This window comes from Taudactylus pleione, unplaced genomic scaffold, assembly GCF_031769625.1.
Source record: "Taudactylus pleione unplaced genomic scaffold, aTauple2 ptg000005l, whole genome shotgun sequence".
NCBI lineage: Eukaryota > Metazoa > Chordata > Amphibia > Anura > Myobatrachidae > Taudactylus > Taudactylus pleione.
The window spans coordinates 28,306,466-28,329,621 of record NW_028284408.1 but is presented as its reverse complement, the minus strand read 5'-3'; the positions used below and the strand labels follow the sequence as shown (position 1 = coordinate 28,329,621).

General features: G+C 42.6%; 1 protein-coding gene across 3 annotated transcripts in view; it reads left to right on the top strand.

Moving 5' to 3' along the window:
- ITGA7 (integrin subunit alpha 7) overlaps window positions 1-23,156 on the top strand; it is a 204,778-nt gene that overhangs the window by 68,048 nt on the left and 113,574 nt on the right. The window lies entirely within an intron of this gene.

Genomic DNA, 23,156 nt, shown 5'->3' with positions numbered 1-23,156 from the left:
CCGATTAAGCGTAACACCTACTTCAGCTGTAAACTTCAAATGGATAGGTATGTATAGTGAATGGCGCTAGGTCCTATTAAGATGAATGATCATACACCTTTCAACATATCCAATAAGACATGAAGTCAGGGAAAGGAAAAATATTTATTCCACTGGTTTAAAAACATGAATTCATAAACAACACCATAAAATATATAATAAAACAATTAGCAGCATATATTTGTGCATCATATATGTTTTAGCAGCAATAAAAAATAAGCAGCGTGAAAGATCACCATATGGTCCATCAGTCTCTCACCATATAAAGGTGTTGCAGTGGGCTAGCTTGCATTGAAGCAATGAGATCTCGGGCCTTCCAGCTCGGCAACACCGCAGATATTTTTGACAAGGATTGTTGAAAAATTTCAGCTGCAATTGGTCCTTCAAGGTCCCGGCATCAGGATCCTGTGCAACGCGGTTCGGTACGAATACCTTCCTCCAAAACTGGAAGTGACACGCACATGTCCCCGCTCACTTCCGGCTTTGTGTTCCAATCTGCCGAAACCGGAAGTGACGCGTGCGTGTCATCGTCCACTTCCGGTTTCGTTTTCATGCGGCAGCCATCTTATAACAGGACTTGGTAAAGGGCATATTTTGTATTGGCCATATTTAATAGTGGCAAAAATCCATTCTTCCAAAAGCACATTGATTCCTGGATTCATTATCCGGACAAAGTGGATTATCCATCTATTCTTTCAGGGGGTGTTTCTCTTTAAGTTTTGGTTTTTCACAAATGCCCACACTAATCAGATGATATTTCTGTCCCTTCAAAAAGGCGGTACTCGTCCCCCCTCCTATTAAAACTATTGCTGCACTTTGTATTCCAGCAAAGTCCTCCCTTATATTAGAGGGGGGATTTTCCCACCTTATTTTCGTAGTTCGATTGAAGTTCCCGAAGACATGTAAACATAAAGGATATATATATGAGATCAATAGAAAAATATACAAATTCATAATATAGATAAAAAATCTTTTTATATAAGAAAACCTTTTATATAAAAAAACAGACCATATATATATATATATATATATATATATATATATATATATATATATAAACTAATTACTCTAGGAACCACTTGAGTTCAGAATCCACATTATGGGGGACATAATGTGGACTTTGAACTCAAGTGGTTTGCTAGCCCACCGCAACACCTTTGTATGGTGAGAGACTGGTGGACCATATGGTCAGGGCCCCCACACCTGAAGGGTTTAAAGTGAATCGTTCCGCCTCCTCCGGCCAACCTAACCCCGGCGTCGCAGGGAGGCACCATTTGCCAGATGCCCGCTGAGATTGTAACCAGCGGGCGCCTGGCTCCCTCCCTGCAGTGGCAGCCGGAGACTGGGGGGCTCCGGGCTCCGGCTCACGCAGTGCACTATGGATGAGACGTCATGACATCTCTCCCATGGTGCAGAGGAGCAGCCGAGCGGCCTAGACATGGACGGAAGCGTGAGCGGGGCTTAAGGTGAGTAATACCTCTTTTTTTTCTTTTTCTTTGTTAGTGCAAGCGGCTATTGTACTGGGGGCATTACTCGGGGGGGGAGCATTACTACTGGGGGCCTTACTCGGGGGGGCATTACTACTGGGGGCATTACTTGGGGGGCATTACTACTGGGGGGCATTACTTGGAGGGGCATTATTACTGGGCGGCATTACTGCTAGGGGCTTTACTCGGGGGCATTATTATTGAGGGCACCACTCCTGGCGGCATTACTATTGGGGGCTCTACTACTTGAAGCGGGGCATTACTACTGGGGCACTACTACAGACGGAGCATTACTATTAGGGGCATTACTACTGGGGGCATTTATATAGAGGGTACTACTACAGGGGGCATGACTACTGGGGCAACTACCACAGGGGCCATGACTACAGGGGTATTACTACTGAGGGCATTTAGACAGGGGGCATTACTATTCGGCACACACAGGGGGCATTACTATTGGGGGCACAACTACAGTGGTATTACTACTGGGGGTATTTATACAGGGGGCATTACTATTGGGGACACTACCACAGGGGGCATTACTACTTGGGGCATAACTACAGGGGGAATGATTACTGGGGGTACTACTAATGGGAGAATTGCATAGGGGGCACCACTCCAGGGGGCACTGCTACTGGGTGCACTGCATAAAGGGCACCACTACTGTGGGCACTGACACTACTGAGGTTCCAATTGCGCATACCCCCAGTTCATCACATTTAATAAGGGCCCCCACATGTTTGTTGCCCAGGGGCCCCCACAGACCTTAATCTGGCCCTGCATATGGTGATCTTTCATGCTGCTTATTTTTTATTGCTGCTAGAACATATACAGTATGTTGTACAAATATATGCTGCTAAATATTGATGCTGCTATATTTAGTGATACTAATTGTTTTATCTTATATTTTATGTTCATGTTTTTAAACCAGTGGAATAAATATTTTTCCTTTCCCTAACTTCATATCGGATATGTAGAAAGGTGTATGATCATTCATCTTAATAGGACCTTGTGTGTAGATTTAGGTAAATTGGGAGGTAATGGGGGTGGAGAGAGGCTGAGGGGAGGGTTTGGGTGTAAGACAGTGGGATAGGTGGAAAAAGACGAGATGAAGGGAGTGACCATTACAGTATATCCAATGATAGAGGCCAAAGGAAGAAGAGAGGGAGAGAATTGTTTGTGACATTAGCGTCTGTGGGTTTATCAATAGGGATATTGAGATTACACAGTATGAAGGTTGTACTCAGAACAGACTTGCTCTTTTATCTGTCATCTATAAAGAACAACTTACAAGCTTTATGCTGTATAAAACCTAGGTCTTGTTAGCTATTTCAAAAATTGTTGTGATGGAAAAGCGGCCAGTGCGAATATAGGTAGAGCAGAGATGTTGGATAACCTGGCTTTAACAAACTCTCTCAGCTTACACTTTCCTATGGCTAAATGGTATAAATGACAACTAATTATTAAAAACTGTGTGTACATATGCAGGGCAGCCGTGTAGTAATCATTCTGTTAGTGTATGATCACTGTGAGAAAAGTGCTACAGATGGGAAGCAGCGGGCACTCCCCTCCCTAGTGCGTGAAACATCTGTGCAGGGATAGAGTGTCTGGGAATAGAGTGTATGCTGTGGAGGAAGTGCTGCCTGGCTGTCCCTGGAGGTGTCTTATTGAGCTGTTCTCATGTACAGCTCACTTTCATAGTAATAGATTATGTTAAGCTATTAATTTTGTTATCATTTCCAGAGAATGGGAAGTGACTGCTTCAATCATTGTATATACTTATTATTGTGCCATTCATAAATTACCTTGTATCCATGCCAGTGGCGTATCTATAATGGGTGCAGTGTGTGCTGGGCACATGGGAGCCCCGCACCGCACACCCTGCACCCATATTTTTTTAAATGTACCTGTCCGTGGTCCCGCGTTGGGTGTCGGCGCTGCTCAGAACACCGGAAAATGGCCATTTTCCGGTGTTCTGCGCATGCGCAGTAGACTCCGGGCACTAGAGTCTGCTAATGCTCCAAGGGCTGGCCAGCCGCGTTAGTCGGCTGCCAGCCACCAGGGAGAGAGGAGGGGGCCCCGCACAGGGAGTGCACACGGGCCCCTTCCTCTCTTAAAACGCTCCTGATCCATGCCTTTAGGATCATCTTAGCCTGTTTTATTTATATGTCATTGTTCATCTCTTTGTTTGGGTTATTTACAGAGAGCAAACACACTTTTACATTTTCTTTGGCAGATGTAAACAGAGGATTTATGTCATGTGAGATTTATATGGAGCCTGTGAACGCAAACTGTGTTCATCCCATTTGTGCTTGATACAAAGTCTTGTGTATGCACAGCCTACAGTGACTGTGCTCATATGTTTCCTGAACCCTTCCCTTCCACACTCACTTCATTAATGCAACGTCCCCAAATTACTGTCTTTCAACTGCTTGTTTCCTGGCCAACTGCTCAGGGGTGTAATGGGAAAAAGGGGCAGAGTATTGTTTATTTGTTTAGTCACAGAGTCTTAATATTACATTGTTTTCCCTTGCCCACATTTGTGCATTGATCAGAAGATGCGGTCCATTCTTTTGGAAATAAATGTGACCTGACTATACAGTGATACTCTGCAGTTGCTATAGGACTGTCCACACCGTCACACAAATTCTTAAGGATGTGTAAAAGATTCATCCCTCACCCTTTCCCAGGACGTATGTGCTAGGAAGCACCATTAGGTACACATCAGTCCCTTTTTTACATTTTTGAACACCTTTGAAAAACATAGACTGTGATCAAAGAGGTTCTGATAAACCAGGATGGTCTAAAGAGGAAAACATAAAGGAACATAACTAATACTTTCTCTTTACTTAAAAAAAAGTACCCAATCTAATAATAAATGGGCACTGATCATGCCAGGAAGTCCCAATCTGCACCCATTTCCTTCCTTCATTTAGGTAAATAGAGAATGGAGCCAAAGAATCCTGGTTGTACACATTAGATTTATAGTACAAGTGGTTAGTGTAGATATTAGTTTTACATTTTATTAGTGAATTTAAAAAGGAAACTCTTCTGACGGGTCTCCCTTATCTTTATCATGTTACACTTAGTAGTCAGCAGAATATACAGTTACCATTGTTACATTCTGTTTATTGTATTTACCAACCTATATACCAAGTCAGTGCTTCCTAAACTGGGCGCCATGGGTTGGTGGTCCAGGACCATATCAAATCATTTATAGTCCCATGTGATAGGCAAAACCAGTGCTGACGGCTGTCAATCATAAAGTATGTGGACGACCAGAAACACATTCCTGTCGTCCGCCATATAAGTGACCCTAAGGAGGACAGGTAAAACAATTGACTTCATTTAAGATTTTTTTTAATTTCTCAATAAGTAACTATTGGCATAGCGGTCCTGTGAAAACAATGCTGATACGGAATACATACGAATACACAAGTCCAGCGGTTCAAATCCCGACAGCGGCAGGCCGAAACTGCTGAAAATACTGATCGTCCCCAGGTAAGTATGAACTAACCTAACCTAACCCCCCCTAACCCTAACCCTCCTTAGGGGTGCCTAACTCTAACCTTCCCCCCAGTGTCTAACCCTAATCCCCCCTCTAAGTGCCTAACTCTAACCCTCCCTCCCCCTAGCCTAACCCTAACCTCCCGGGGGGTGCCTTCACATCCTATAGAGTTGCGCAGGAAAATTTGTGATTTTGAGCTACCATAACATTGCGAGATACAAATTAAATAGCTCCCTAAGGGACATAGTATTTTCAGTCCCAATAAAGTCACACGCTATATGCTTCTTCACACATTTTTAGTTATTATGGTACAGAAAACATAGCTAAAAAATAAGTGGAGTGTAGTACCAGCTACATCCAGCTGAGTCACATCAGGATCACGCACCTTAATGAATTATCCCCTAAATCTTGTGACGGTCATGCTCTTGCAAATGTCATACTAAAGGCGTGCGCACAAAAATGAGCCGTGGTCTTGTGCAGAAGGGGCACAACTACAGGGGTCCTGCATAAGGGGAACAACTACAGGGGTCCTGCATAAGGGGAACAACTACAGAGGGCACTGCATATGGGGCACAACTACAGGGGGCCCTGCATAAGGGTCACAACTACAGGGGTCCTGCATAAGGGGAACAACTACAGAGGGCACTGCATATGGGGCACAACTACAGGGGGCCCTGCATATGGGACACAACTACAGGGGGTCCTGCATAAGGTCATGCTCCTGCAAATGTCATACCAAAGGCGTGCGCACAAAAATGGGGCGTGGTCTTGTGACAGAATAAACAATAAACTGGAATGTCTGCGCTAATGAATAATTAGGAGAATTGATACAAGCAGATTACCACCAAGACAAGAATATGAAGAATATAAACAATTTAATATAATAAGTAAATAATTTGACCGGTCAAAATAGCAACAAACATAATACAATCACATACAATAGTTAATCACCTACAATAATTGATAGTAGACTTTTATCGATCAAACGTTTAGAGGATTACTAATTAATCCCAGATTGATCTCATGCTATTGCATGTTGAAGTTATAATTAGCAAAAGTCTAAATAAAATTAGACAGATCTGAAAAAATCGCTGGAGGAGGTGGATCAAAAATTGTAAAAAATAGATATATATAAAAAGTTTTTATTTTTAAAAAACATAAATGTTATTCCATAGTCTCCGCATCTATGTAATGTTAGAAATTCTTCAGTCTCACCCGGTAAGATCAGCTGTGTAAATCTGGGGCTTTTTCAATCTGGGGCTTGGTTTGTCTGCGGTCTGTGTAACTGCAGGATAATGTATAAGGAGCTTTGTATTTATTTAAACAAAAAAATAATAATGACATTTTTAGTGTTTGGCAATTGAAAATGAACTTTTGGCAGTTTTGCTGTGATAAACTTTAAAATTATCCAAAATATAGTGAAACATTGGCAATTTACACTAAGCAACACTGTAAAATTCCCCACATGAGTAAGGTGGTTGAAGCCTAATTTATTTGAGAAAAATGGTGCCTGGAGACCACACTCAAAGAAGCGGCCTCTTTGTACACCACGTGGATACATTGATACATGCCTACATTTTGTGGGAAGTGGTCCCAAAAAACTTTGTGCCTGTTTTTACAGAAGTCTGCATCCAGTTAGAACTATCCCATTCATGAATGTAAACTTTGAGTAGTATGCTAATTTGCGGCTTGATCCAAACTCATGTATGATTTCAGTTAATCATGAGAGTGAGTGGACAGCATCTGGACTGACTTTATCACTAGCTTACAGCATCTAGTGTGACTTTATTACATGTGTCACTATCATACCTTTGAGTGGATTGTACAATGTTGTTTAAAATGCATCTGAAATGTGCCTTATATAAGTCAGTAATCATTTAACAAAGGCATTTGGCCGAAATTACAGCATATGTGTATGTGAGTGTGAAGGACAATAGTAATTTAGTAGAAAGTGATCATATTATTCATCAAATGTGGCCAGTGTAAGTGATTTGTCTACTCCTACCAAGTGCCAAATAGATGGATTTATGCACACAACAAATAGATGGATTCATGCACACAACATATAGATGGATTTATGCACACAACAAATAGATGGATACATGCACACAACAAATAGATGGATTTATGTAAAACAACAAATATATGGATTTATGCACACAACAAATAGATGGATACATGCACACAACAAATAGATGGATTTATGTACACAACAAATAGATGGATACATGCACACAACAAATAGATGGATTTATGTAAAACAACAAATAGATGGATTCATGCACACAACAAATAGATGGATTTATGCACACAACAAATAGATGGATTCATGCACACAACAAATAGATGGATTCATGCACACAACAAATAGATGGACACATGCACACAACAAATAGATGGATTCATGCACACAACAAGTAGATGGATTTATGTAAAACAACAAATAGATGGATTCATGCACACAACAAATAGATGGATACATGCACACAACAAATAGATGGATTTATGTAAAACAACAAATAGATGGATTCATGCACACAACAAATAGATGGATACATGCACACAACAAATAGATGGATTCATGCACACAACAGATGGATTTATGTAAAACAACAAATAGATGGATTCATGCACACAACAAATAGATGGATTCATGCACACAACAAATAGATGGATTCATGCACACAACAAATAGATGGATTCATGCACACAACAAATAGATGGATTCATGCACACAACAAATAGATGGATTCATGCACACAACAAATAGATGGATTCATGCACACAACAAATAGATGGATTTATGCACACAACAAATAGATGGATTCATGCACACGACAAATAGATGGATTTATGTAAAACAACAAATAGATGGATTCATGCACACAACAAATAGATGGATTCATGCACACAACAGATGGATTTATGTAAAACAACAAATAGATGGATTCATGCACACAACAAATAGATGGATTCATGCACACAACAAATAGATGGATTCATGCACACAACAAATAGATGGATTCATGCACACAACAAATAGATGGATTCATGCACACAACAAATAGATGGATTTATGCACACGACAAATAGATGGATTCATGCACACGACAAATAGATGGATTTATGCACACGACAAATAGATGGATTTATGCACACGACAAATAGATGGATTCATGCACACGACAAATAGATGGATTTATGCACATGACAAATAGATGGATTTATGCACACGACAAATAGATGGATTCATGCACACAACAAATAGATGGATTCATGCACACGACAAATAGATGGATTTATGCACACAACAAATAGATGGATTCATGCACACAACAAATAGATGGATTTATGCACACAACAAATAGATGGATACATGCACACAACAAATAGATGGATTTATGTAAAACAACAAATAGATGGATTCATGCACACAACAAATAGATGGATTCATGCACACAACAAATAGATGGATTCATGCACACAACTAATAGATGGATTTATGCACACAACAAATTGATGGGTTCATGCACAGAACAAATAGATGGATTTATGCACACAACTAATAGATGGATTTATGCACACAACAAATAGATGGATTCATGCACACAACAAATAGATGGATTAATGCACACAACAAATAGATGGATTCATGCACACAACTAATAGATGGATTTATGCACACAACAAATAGATGGGTTCATGCACAGAACAAATAGATGGATTCATGCACACAACTAATAGATGGATTTATGCACACAACAAATAGATGGATTTATGCACACAACTAATAGATGGATTTATGCACACAACAAATAGATGGGTTCATGCACAGAACAAATAGATGGATTTATGCACAAAACAAATAGATGGATTTATGCACACAACAAATAGATGGGTTCATGCACAGAACAAATAGATGGATTTATGCACACAACAAACAGATGGATTTATGCACACAACAAATAGATGGATTTATGCACACAACAAATAGATGGATTCATACACACAACAAATATATGGATACATGCACACAACAAATAGATGGATTCATGCACACAACAAATAGATGGACACATGCACACAACAAATAGATGGATACATGCACACAACAAATAGATGGATTTTTGTAAAACAACAAATAGATGGATACATGCACACAACAAATAGATGGACACATGCACACAACAAATAGATGGATACATGCACACAACAAATAGATGGATACATGCACACAACAAATAGATGGATACATGCACACAACTAATAGATGGATTCATGCACACAACAAATAGATGGATTTTTGTAAAACAACAAATAGATGGACTCATGCACACAACAAATAGATGGACACATGCACACAACAAATAGATGGATACATGCACACAACAAATAGATGGATACATGCACACAACAAATAGATGGATACATGCACACAACTAATAGATGGATTCATGCACACAACAAATAGATGGATTCATGCACACAACAAATAGATGGATTCATGCACACAACAAATAGATGGATTTATGCACACAACAAATAGATGGATTTATGCACACAACAAATAGATGGATACATGCACACAACAAATAGATGGATACATGCACACAACAAATAGATGGGTTCATGCACACAACAAATAGATGGATTTATGCACAAAACAAATAGATGGATTTATGCACTCAACAAATAGATGGGTTCATGCACACAACAAATAGATGGATTTATGCACACAACAAATAGATGGATTTATGCACACAACAAATAGATGGATTCATGCACACAACAAATAGATGGATTCATACACACAACAAATAGATGGATACATGCACACAACAAATAGATGGATTCATGCACACAACAAATAGATGGACACATGCACACAACAAATAGATGGATACATGCACACAACAAATAGATGGATTTATGTAAAACAACAAATAGATGGATTCATGCACACAACAAATAGATGGACACATGCACACAACAAATAGATGGATACATGCACACAACAAATAGATGGATACATGCACACAACAAATAGATGGATACATGCACACAACAAATAGATGGATACATGCACACAACTAATAGATGGATTCATGCACACAACAAATAGATGGATTCATGCACACAACAAATAGATGGATTCATGCACACTACAAATAGATGGATTTATGCACACAACAAATAGATGGATTCATGCACACAACAAATAGATGGATTCATGCACACAACAAATAGATGGATTTATGCACACAACAAGTAGATGGATTTATGCACACAGCAAATAGATGGATTCATGCACACAACAAATAGATGGATACATGCACACAACAAATAGATGGACACATGCACACAACAAATAGATGGATACATGCACACAACAAATAGATGGACACATGCACACAACAAGTAGATGGACTCATGCACACAACAAATAGATGGACACATGCACACAACAAATAGATGGACACATGCACACAACAAATAGATGGACTCATGCACACAACAAATAGATGGACACATGCACACAACAAATAGATGGATACATGCACACAACAAATAGATGGACTCATGCACACAACAAATAGATGGACTCATGCACACAACAAATAGATGGACACATGCACACAACAAATAGATGGATACGTGCACACAACAAATAGATGGATTCGTGCACACAACAAATAGATGGACTCATGCACACAACAAATAGATGGACACATGCACACAACAAATAGATGGATACATGCACACAACAAATAGATGGATTCATGCACACAACAAATAGATGGATACATGCACACAACAAATAGATGGACACATGCACACAACAAATAGATGGATTCATGCACACAACAAATAGATGGACACATGCACACAACAAATAGATGGACACATGCACACAACAAATAGATGGACACATGCACACAACAAATAGATGGACACATGCACACAACAAATAGATGGATACATGCACACAACAAATAGATGGACACATGCACACAACAAATAGATGGATTTATGCACACAACAAATAGATGGACTCATGCGCACAACAAATAGATGGACACATGCGCACAACAAATAGATGGATACATGCGCACAACAAATAGATGGACACATGCGCACAACAAATAGATGGACACATGCGCACAACAAATAGATGGACTCATGCACACAACAAATAGATGGACACATGCACACAACAAATAGATGGACACATGCACACAACAAATAGATGGACTCATGCACACAACAAATAGATGGATTCATGCACACAACAAATAGATGGATACATGCACACAACAAATAGATGGACTCATGCACACAACAAATAGATGGATTCATGCACACAACAAATAGATGGATACATGCACACAACAAATAGATGGACACATGCACACAACAAATAGATGGACACATGCACACAACAAATAGATGGATACATGCACACAACAAATAGGTGGATTCATGCACACAACAAATAGATGGATACATGCACACAACAAATAGATGGACACATGCACACAACAAATAGATGGATTCATGCACACAACAAATAGATGGATACATGCACACAACAAATAGATGGACACATGCACACAACAAATAGATGGATACATGCACACAACAAATAGATGGACACATGCACACAACAAATAGATGGATACATGCACACAACAAATAGATGGACACATGCACACAACAAATAGATGGACTCATGCACACAACAAATAGATGGACTCATACACACAACAAATAGATGGACACATGCACACAACAAATAGATGGACACATGCACACAACAAATAGATGGACACATGCACACAACAAATAGATGGACTCATGCACACAACAAATAGATGGACACATGCACACAACAAATAGATGGACACATGCACACAACAAATAGATGGATACATGCACACAACAAATAGATGGATACATGCACACAACAAATAGATGGATACATGCACACAACAAATAGATGGATTCATGCACACAACAAATAGATGGATTCATGCACACAACAAATAGATGGATTCATGCACACAACAAATAGATGGATACATGCACACAACTAATAGATGGATACATGCACACAACTAATAGATGGATTTATGCACACAACAAATAGATGGACACATGCACACAACAAATAGATGGACACATGCACACAACAAATAGATGGATACATGCACACAACAAATAGATGGATACATGCACACAACAAATAGATGGATACATGCACACAACAAATAGATGGATTCATGCACACAACAAATAGATGGATTCATGCACACAACAAATAGATGGATTCATGCACACAACAAATAGATGGATACATGCACACAACTAATAGATGGATACATGCACACAACTAATAGATGGATTTATGCACACAACAAATAGATGGATTCATGCACACAACAAATAGATGGATTCATGCAAACAACAAAGGAAAATAGAGTATCCACTGCATTAAGCTTATCAAGGTATGGAAACCTATTGCATACTTATTTGTTAGTAGTATTCGTAGCCCTTTCATGTAAGGAACTTGCGTTTTATGTTTAGTTTCATTTAATAGCTCTAATGCAAAATTAAATTTATAAAAGTGTGATGGTACTGACAAGGGCAATTCAACCTACTTTTATGTACAACTATCAATCAACTTATCATTAAACCTCAATATACCATCAATGACTCGATCAAGAATTGTTTGTAGCAACATTAAATTGCTCTTGTGATAAGATAAACTTCTAAGATATGCCTCCTTTTATTTCAGTCATGTATACAATAAAAGAAAAAACAATAAGAGTATATAGTATAGTATGTTATACTGTACAATACAGTATAAGTGTTAACAACAGTGTAACACTATCTACAAAAAGAAAAAAACAGTAGTGTTCCTTCCAACCCGTATGTATGCATATGTTTTCCTTATACCATCAAACGTGTACAATAAAGTACTGTCTTGCATAACTGACCTAGAGCAACTCCACATAATGGTCATAGGGATGTAAACCACCTCTGCCCCTGCACAGATAATAGTGTTGCTTATTATATATAGCTTGTCATACTTTCGCTAACAAAATAGGATGTTATATTAATGTGTTTAATAAACACATGCTGCTTTTAATACAATTTTTAGGATTTAGAAGAACATTTTGGATGAACCTTATGGAGGAGTACAGATAATCCACACAAACATTTTCTCAGTACCCTATGAAATATCTGAAATCACATTAACAACGCATAATTCAGTTTTCTAAGCCTCCGACCTTCCTTCTCGCTCTACCCCCCTTCTCCTGTCATACATGCAGACACCTTGTTACAGCTGGACACTGCTGTGCATATCAATCTGTAATGAATTAGCCCCGCCCCATTTTCCCATCTATGACTGAGAGACAGGACTGGATTCCCAAGTATTACTGTACTACTACAGACTGTGCGCATCCTCTGTCTCCCAGTTGTGTTTCTCCTTGTAGTATCTCAGTGACCACAAGAACACTGCAAAAACAAACAAACAAAATAATAACGTTGTATTCGATTGCTTTAGAGATGAAAATGTTTTTCATGCTCTTAGGGTTCAATCCAGTTAGCCGCAATGATCTCGCAGATGCGGACGCAACAGTGCAACAGCCGCACTTCACGGCAGCCCGAACTCGGTCAAAAGTGCTTGCAGCCCCATAGAGCTCCGAGCAATACTGTGCGAATTCTAGCTCTGAGCGGGCCGCGAGGGGTGCAAGTTCAGGTGGCAGCGGCCACTCGCACCCTTCGCGACCCCTTCATTTTTAATAAAATGTGTGGTAGATTCACCAGTTTAGGAAATATAAGTAATAATTTATACTTTTGACCGAGTCCATATACACATTACTTTAAAAAGTCTGGTGGTTTTTAGTTTCTCCTGTAGCTTAATAAACATGATGGCCTTATTCAGAGTTGAATGCAATTGCGGATGCATCCTGCAGATATCTGCAAACTGCGCTGCACCGTAGAAAGCTATTCCATACTGTGCCTGGGCCGCACTAGGCATATGCACACAGACGGAGATTGAAAGAGCAGATGGATTGATCTGCTTGTTTACGGATCACTCTTTCTGTGAAATGGGTATTTCTGGGCAGTAACTGTGGTGCGACCATGTGATCACACAGAAGTGTCCCAGCTCATGGGGCATACTTGCCTACCCTCCCGATTTGGTCAGGAGCCTCCCGAAAATCGTGTGCCGCTCCCGACCTCCCGGGAAGGCAGGCAATTCTCCCGGCTGCCGCCCACCCCTCCTATCCCCCCCCGCAATAACCTCTGCAACCCCCGCAGCGGGGGGGCTGGTGACGCGATTCGCGACATTTTGGCCCCGCCCTCTGCTTCTCAATGCCTATTTTATCAGCATTGTGCAGCGGGGCGGGCTAAACTGACGCGATCTCGTGACCCCGTTTCACAACGCCCACAAGTGATGTCACCCGCCCGGCCACTCCCCCTTGTCTCGGCCACGCCCCCCCACGTCCTGCCGATCTGGCTGCTCCCTCCCAGAAGGAGCAGCCAGAAATTCGGCAGGTATGTCGTGGGGGCGTTGCAGGTGTGAAAGCTGACTTTCGTGTCTAGATCGTGTAGGTGCATATGGAACACCTGTTGCAGGTGGATTTTTTTTGCGACCAGCATACTAATGATGATGGCCGCGGCTGTGGGAGGCTCAGGCATCCACATGAAAATGGACTCATAATCGGTATAGATGGACGAATACTTGCATTAGCATTAGATAGCACGTATGCTGCTGTGGCGGGACAGGAAAGCACACGTCCGACTGCGTCTGAATCAGGCCCTATGACTTGCATGTACAGCATTTTTTTAAGACAATATGGTATTGTGTAACATTATTTCCCTAAAGCTCAACACTGAGTTCTTCATTATGATAATCTCCTTTTGATATGAATAGCAGCCTCAACCTTTGCATCCATGGTAGTCCTGACATTGGCTAGAAGCTAAGGGGGAGATTTATCAAAGCTTGGAGAGACATAAAGTGGAGAGTGATAAGGTACCAATCAATCAGCTCTTAGATGTAATTTTTCAAACACAGCCTGTCAAATGACCTTTAGAAGCTGATTGGTTGGCACTTTATTTCTCTTAAAGCTTTGATACATCTCCCCCTAAGTCAGTGGTTCCCAAACTGTGCGCCGTGGCACCCTGGGGTGCCTTGGGTGCCTCGGGCAGGGGTGCCTCAGATTGGTGGTCCAGCACCAAATCAAATTATTTATGGTCCATGTAATGTAAATATGTGGACAAACAGAAGCGCATATCTGTCCACCACCATATAACCAAACCTAAGGATGACAGGTCAGCACAATTTACTACACTTTACTATTTTACTAGATTTTTTCGGAATTTGTCCATAACAGAGTTAAACTTAGGGATGCCGTGAAAACAATGCTGATGCTCTAAGGTGCCGTCATTCTAAAAAGTTTGGGAACCACTGCCCTAAGTGTTCTGAGATTTATATATCCAATGAAGCCAATGTTCTTAGCTCTAGCTAAATTACTAGATATTATAAACAATGTATTGAGTGATGACTAATTCTGGCAACCAAACTTCTAGGTCTTTCAGTCTTTAGTTATTATAACTATGGGCCCAGATGTGATGGGGCCCAGCAATGTCTATCCCTATACTGGCCCAGCCCCAGCTCAGCGTGTGTGGTAGCTGTCATAATTTGCAGTGAGGCCCCCTTTGGGCTTTTAGTTCCAAGCCCAAACTGAGCTCCACTACTCACACTTAGTTGACTGGATACATTTTAAAACCAATGCCTAATTCAAGCCGAGTTTAGAGCAAGTGGAACATAAGAGCGAAGAGCAGATGTTGGCAGTAATTATAGCTAGATGAAATTGTGTGTGTGTGTGGGGGGGGGGGGGTTGGAAATGTATCGAACCTTTTAAAGAGTGTAAATTTTTCCATAGCAACCAATCAGTTTCTACTAGCATTTATCAAGTACAGTCTATAACAAGGTAGAAGCTGATCAATTGCTATTTGATAACCAGAATCTCAAATCCCACAATCACCAGTGATGTCATGTGACTAGGGGGTATATTTACTAAAGAGCAGGTTTTTAAAGGTGGAGATGTTGCCCATAGCAAACAATCAGAATTTAGCTGTTAGCTTCTAGAAGGTGCTAGATAAATGATAGGTAGAATCTGATTGGTTGCTATGGGCAACATTTCCACTTCTAAAAACCCGCACTTTAGTAAATATACTCCTAGGTCTAAAATACAAACAATGGTGTTTTTCACTTCTATATATTCAAACTAAAAAAAAATGACCCAATGACTCAAAGGTTGATGACACTGCATACTACTCCTCATAAATAAAGGGAATCAGTATGATATCCCGGCGGCCGCATGGCCGGGAGTTCGAATCCCAGCAACGGCAGCCCGACAAAACAGCAGAGCCCGGCAGCAGAAGCCTGACAGCGCTGGAAATCCTGGTCGTCCTAAGGTAAGTATCTACTAACCTAACCCCCCCTAACCCTAACCCTCCTTAGGGGTGACTAACCCTAACCCCCCCTTCCACGCTGCCTAAACCTAAGTCCCCTGGGGGGGTGCCTAACCCTAACTTCCCCCCGGGGGTGCCTAACCCTAATCCTCCCTGCCCCTAGCCTAACCCTAACCCTCCCGGGGGAGTGCCTAACCCTAAGTCCCCCCCAGGAGCCCTAAACCTAACCCTCCCTCCCCCGCGGCTGTCCGCTTGGCGGCGCCCGGCATCCCTTCGATCGGGATGCCAGGCGCCGGTCTCCCTGCGTCGCAAAAATTACAGGCGTCTAGATTTAGATGCCTGTCATTTAACCCTCGCCGGGATAATGCAGTCGGGAAGCCGGCTGTCGGGTTTACGTCAGCCGGCTTCCCGATTGCATCCCAAATAAAGGAGGGGGACGGACAGGCCTGGGAATAGCACATGGGAGCCCTATACTGAGATCTAATTGTGAGGACAATAATGCAAACTCTTGTAGTTGATCATATAACTTTGTCTTTCAGTTATTATATCTAGAAGGGGTTATGTGATGCTAGCTTTCAGCAAATAAAAGGTTAATGATGTAGCATCTGTTGTTGTTGTACAGCTGTTGGTAGCTGTCTTCATGTCATCAGCCCAGCTCCATACATCAGCAGTGGCTCAGTACACTGGCATCCATGCCTAATATGCCTCATAACCATGCACAAAGGTGCTGTTGTGTTCTGCGGTGTAAGTGGGTTCCATGCCTGAGTCACTTGGGTGGTTAGTAATGGTCACTCTTCAAGCTACACATGCTTTTATTCATCATTTTATATGTTTTTAAAATATTAAAATACCTTCCTTCTTAAAGCTTAGGAGCACTCTACAGTACTATAGGCCAAACTTGCCAACGCTCCCTGATTGCACCTTTCCCACATTATGTAGCTGTTACATACTCGTATACATTCAGATGGTATAATCAGTGCCATTTCCCTGCATTGGTTATTATAAGGCACAATGTTCCCTATGGCTACATGCATTTTCATATAAGGCCACTTATATGGATATTCATATTGGCCAGTTACATGGAACCCCTTGTAAAACACAATACATAAGCAAGCCCTGAAAAGTATCAGTGTGTTTTCAACAAAACGTAGATCTTACTGACTACTTTGGGTCTCGTTTACATTTGGATGAAAGTAAATTTTATGGCACACCTCTCAGATGTAGCAGTACATGTCCACTTTACCGCCGCGCTCATAAGGTGCTTTCACAATCAATGATGGTAGTTAAGTGTGTATGAATAACCACCATCTGCAGATATATCTGTTAGGGGATGTAGTCAGAAGGCCAACGCTTGGGAAGCCGTCTGATGAGATCCCAGCATCTAAATCCCAACGCCTATCTTTAGCCCGACGCCAGAATCCCGACAGATGGCTTCCCGAACGAAGGTAAGCTGGGAATGTTAGCACTTAGCCATGGGGGGCAGGGTCAGCTTTAGGCACACCTGGGGGGACAGGGTTATGCATCCCTGGAGGGTTAGAGTTAGGCTAGGGGAAGGGAGGTTAGGCACCAACGGGGGGAGGTTAGGGTTAGGCCCATCCGGGAGGGTTAGGTTTAGGGTACGGGGAGGGTGGGTTAGGTTTAGGTACCCCAGGGGGAACTTAGGGCTAGGCATCACCCCGGGAGTTTTAGGGTTAAGCACCACCAAGGGAGGGTTAGGGGGAGGGAGAAGGATAGGGTCAGCCTACTTACCTGTCCCATCGGGATTCTGCAGGTTCGGGCTTCCAGCGTCGGGATTTCATACCCAATCCATCTGTTAGGTGTGTACACTGCTAAAGAACGTACAGTAGATGCATTAAGAGTAGCTGAAGTCCTTTAGTAATGGCTTATCAATCCCTGTGTTATAGAGGAATGCACCTCAGAACTCTTGCTTTAATCATTCATTAAACGCCACAAATGTTTTACAAGATTAGATTGGTTCCACTTCCTTCTAGACATACAGTGAGTTTGCCATTGGCAGCCATACATTGTGCCAACATTACATGTTTTCATATTTTGTTTTCTTAGGGAAAAAAAAATATTTTTTGTTTGTGAGCATCTGAAGGAGAGAGTATTAATGCCCAAATTGGGCACACTTATCAATGAGCAAATGTTTCGCTGACGATATATTTTATTTCATTTTGCCTTCCACAATAAAGTGTGCCAGCCAGTAATAACAATGCTATCACGGACAATAAATTCCGCTGATGGCTTCCCCGTGCCTTTGTGTGAGTGGGTCTATTTAACAATTACTGCATTCAGTGCATTGGTACTTGTACCACAGCAGTGGTTATTACTGTTGAGAATGGAGAGCGCCGCTGCGCAGACTCCATGTTGATCCTCCAGGGAAGCTTCATTCCCTATTCCAAGATGGCGACCGACTTAAGTACTGCACATGTTTTGCACCATCTTGTTACTGTGTTAAGTGACACTTAGCTCCAGTGAGATCTGGTAGTACCGCTGACCAGAACGCTGTTCCAGTATCCTTGCACCGTTATCCTCATCCACCTACGCTAACCGGATGGTGAGCTGTATGTAATGCCGCTCCACTCAAGCTCCTCTCCTTATAACAGTGTGTATCAGTGAGTACGGCTGTACCAATTATCCCTTCAATAAAACCACTACACTGGTTAAGAAACAGGGCTGTCCTTAGTCACAGGGCACCCACTGGTGTGTACAGAAACTGCTACATCATCAAACCTGTACAGACATATGTCCAATAATGACACATGAAAGCAGGGCCGGCTCGAGGCATGTTCGACCAGTGCGGTCGAACAGGACCGCCACCCCATAGAGGGCGCACCCCTCCCAACATCCCAGTTTCAGCAAGACAGTCCCACTTTTCAGGGCACTGTCCCACTGTTCCACCCGTGGGCCGAAGTGTCCCATGGAAGGTCGGGAGGTTGTGCACCCCCACTTCCGCAGCTGTGCGGTGGTGCCAGACCCCGAAGTAGCTGAATGGATGCCGCGAGCATTCAGTGCAGGGAGAGGGCTGGGGGAAGCCCAGATGGTGACGGAGTGCTAGACTCGCCCCCAGCCTGACGTTACACGGGAGGCGTGCCATGTGGGCACACCCCCTAATAATAGCATTTAGGGGGCGTGGCCCCTTGGGGATTAGGCCACACCCATATGCTGAAACCTGTTATACCCCTTTTCCACTGCTGCAAAAACCCAGTTTATTGGCGTGTCACGGCTCAGAGGAGAATGGTCCTAGGAAAGAATCCCGGGTCGGTTGACCCGGTATTTCTTCCCGGGTCCCAAGCAGGGTTCTACACGGGTAAAAACCGGGTCTCGCTCAGTATAATTGGGTAATCCGGGTCATTCGAACCGGGACCTGTTTATAGCATGTTGATTGGATGAATTCGGAAGCTGTCTGTGACAGTTGTCACCAGGGAGGGAGAGATTACAGCCTCCCCATACGGTCTGAACCATTGAGGTTTTTACCCCATCCCTGCTTCATACGGGGAGGCTGTAATTTCTCACTGCCCGTGTCCCTGGTGACAGCTGTGACATCAGACAGCCTCCCGTAAGAACACCCCCCCTCCATAGGACATCTCCCCTGGTCGCCAATCCACTCTGGTCTGGCATTCAGGGGAGAGCGGGAGTTTCCGGCGCTTGGTGATGGCATCATCTCTAAGCGGTGGCACTGCACCCCTGTGCAGTGTGAATGGAGCCGACCCGGGATATTCCGCAGTAGGAACAGGGTAAATCCCAGGTCTGACCCGGCTTGGAACCGGGGTCCAAATACCGGGTCAGACCCGGGATATTGGTGGAAAAGGGGTATTAGCTGGATCACATATGGGCATAAGGGCATATGTGCAGAGGCGGGCCCTTCCAGTCATGTGGAGGGCTGATACAGTTAAGGATAAAATACATTAAAAAAATGTTGGTATAGTACTGTAAAATATGGAGTACAAAGAAGTACAATCCAAAAGACTCCATTCTTCCTATTTCTAAAGGCAGCCATACATCAGAGATTGATTGCAGCAATCGTGCAATTTGCAATCGATTGTGTATAAAAATCTTTCCCTTTTTCAATCGTTTGTGGCAATTCTGCAATCTGCAATCGATTGAAAAAGGGAAAGATTTTTATACACAATCGATTGCAAATTGCACGATTGCTGCAATCAATTGCTGATGTATGGGGGCCTTTAGAGTTTTCCTTTTGATTCAAATAATTATTGTCCATACCAAACCTCCCAACATCAGCAGATTCAGTTGTGCGACATCTGAGAGCATTGTCTTGTGCCAGTGAGGCCACACACCCTTGTGCATGCTGTTTTGTTAGCGTCACCGTGTGTCATGCCACCGTTTCTTGTCAGGCTGGAAGTTTGCCCAGCTACTTGGCAGCCCCCAGCCGCCCCCGGCACAGTGTGTGAATGACATGCGCATGCCCTTCATCCATTCAGTGTGTGACAGAGTGTCCCCCAACACCTCCCCTTCCCCCCGCCGGCTGGCCTACTCTTGAAGGCCCAGGATGTAATAATAATGCCATCTTTGCCTCAGTTACCTGGGTAACTATTTTAATAAATTTCCTCCTGCAGCTTGGAACATGGTACTGCAGACATCTGATTTTGTTGCCTATATGAGAATGCACCATTCTAATGATAAAGATCTATAATATTGTCTTCAGCTTAAAGTATAAAGTGTGATGAGCAAGAATAGAGCTTTGCAGAGATGTAAAAACAGTAGCTTGCTAATTATTATTTCAAAAATAACATTTGTCTTCTACACTGTGTCCTGGCATGTCCCTCACATTGGCTGCTAGTGTAAGGCACTCCTGTGCTGACCCTCTCAGCTCTGAAGCAGCTCTTGTCCCCAACGGGTGTGTGCCTGGTTGTAGATGGTTATGCGTGAGACTCTTGAGTGAGTGTTAAATGTTTAGTGTACAGGAACTGCTGGCAGACATGCTATGGTAAAGATGTCATCTATTAGTGAGACTTAGCTAGTATATAGGAAAATAAAATATTTAACCCTTCTGGATCTCAGTAGTTTTGCACTATACTGTATGTGCCCTTATATGTAAAGACAATATTATTTTTGAGAAAAATTGCTAAAATAACGATCCATTAAATATTGTAATGATTTAAGTCAGGGTTGCCGAAATTCTGTCTGCTCCTTCCAGGAGGGAGCAGCCAGATCGGCATTGCAGGGGGCATTGCCGGAATAGGGAGCGTGGTCGGATAGGTTTGTGGGATGATAGGGATAGGCAGGGGCGCAGAGAGCGTCGCCGGGCCAAAGGTAAAGAGGGGGCATGGCTTAATCACAGGAGGTGTGGCCACACCCCCTTGAGCCAAAACCCCCCAGAAAACATACTTTTGTAGTATGTGAGCCCCTCAACCCGGCGCAGAGCCAGGGGCACGATCAGTGTGATCACTCCCCCCTCAGGCATAGGAGATTGCTCTGGCTGGTGCTTAGCAGCCACAAGCAATCTCCCTCTGCATCGGCTGCTGCGAGGGCGGGAGAAGGGAGGGGGGGCAGCGCTGGACCTGGGCCCCCGTCGGCCCCCTCTGGAAGCCCGTGCCCGGGTAAATCATCCAGTGAATGAACGGTTAAGGGAATTCTTAGGGATGGTGTATGTAGGAGATTCAACATAAAAACTACTGTGAGACATATGCTATTATTATTATGGGTTGCATTCGGCATCTTGGTGGTCGTGATACCGACACTTACATTACCAGTGCCAGAATACTGACGCCTGTCAGAATCCCAGCGCCAGCATCCTGACCACCGGGATGCTGAAGGTATGTAGCGGGGTTGGGGGGAGGGTTAGGGTTAGGCACTAGGGGGAGGGGAGGGTTAGGCACTAAGGGAGGAGGATTAGGTTCAGGCACTTGGGGGGAGGTTAGGGTAAAGGGAGGGTTAGGATAGGGATTGGGGGAGGGTTAGCATACCAACCAACAAGTGTCGGTATGTTAACCGTGTCGGGATCCCGGCGTCGGGATTCTAAACGCCAGGATCCCGGCTCTCGGAATTTCATACCGATCCCCATTACTATGTATACTTTTAACATGCATTTGTAGTTTCAATATTGAAGGAATAGTGATGTTACAACCAAAAAACAGGAGAGGTGTAGAAATTATCAGTGAATGAACGCACAATGCTAGCAAATGAACACATACGTCAAGTAAATGAATAATATGACTTACATCAATAAAACAGTCAATAGATCTAATCTAAGATTGTATGCACTAAAATGTAAGATTACTATAATAAACTTGAAATGTTCATTCACTGTCTGATTTGCCCTAATATAGTATTTAATGTACCTACAGAGGAAACCAATACAAGCACGGGGAGAATATACAAACTCCACACAGTTAGTGTGTGTCCCACAGTTGGTGGCAATCGAGCCCAAGACCTCAGTGCTGTCAGGTAGTAATGCTAACCATTACACCAACTGTGCTGCCCATATAATGCTAGTGAAGCTCATGGTTTTTGATGCCAGTGGGTCAGGGGCCTCAATTCATGTGGCATAGGGCAGCACTACCCCTTTGTAAAAACCCTAATTGTCTCTACATATCATTTTTTTATTATTATTACATCTGTGTAGTACCTCTAAGTCACAAGCAGTATGTTGAAGCAAATATATAATATTA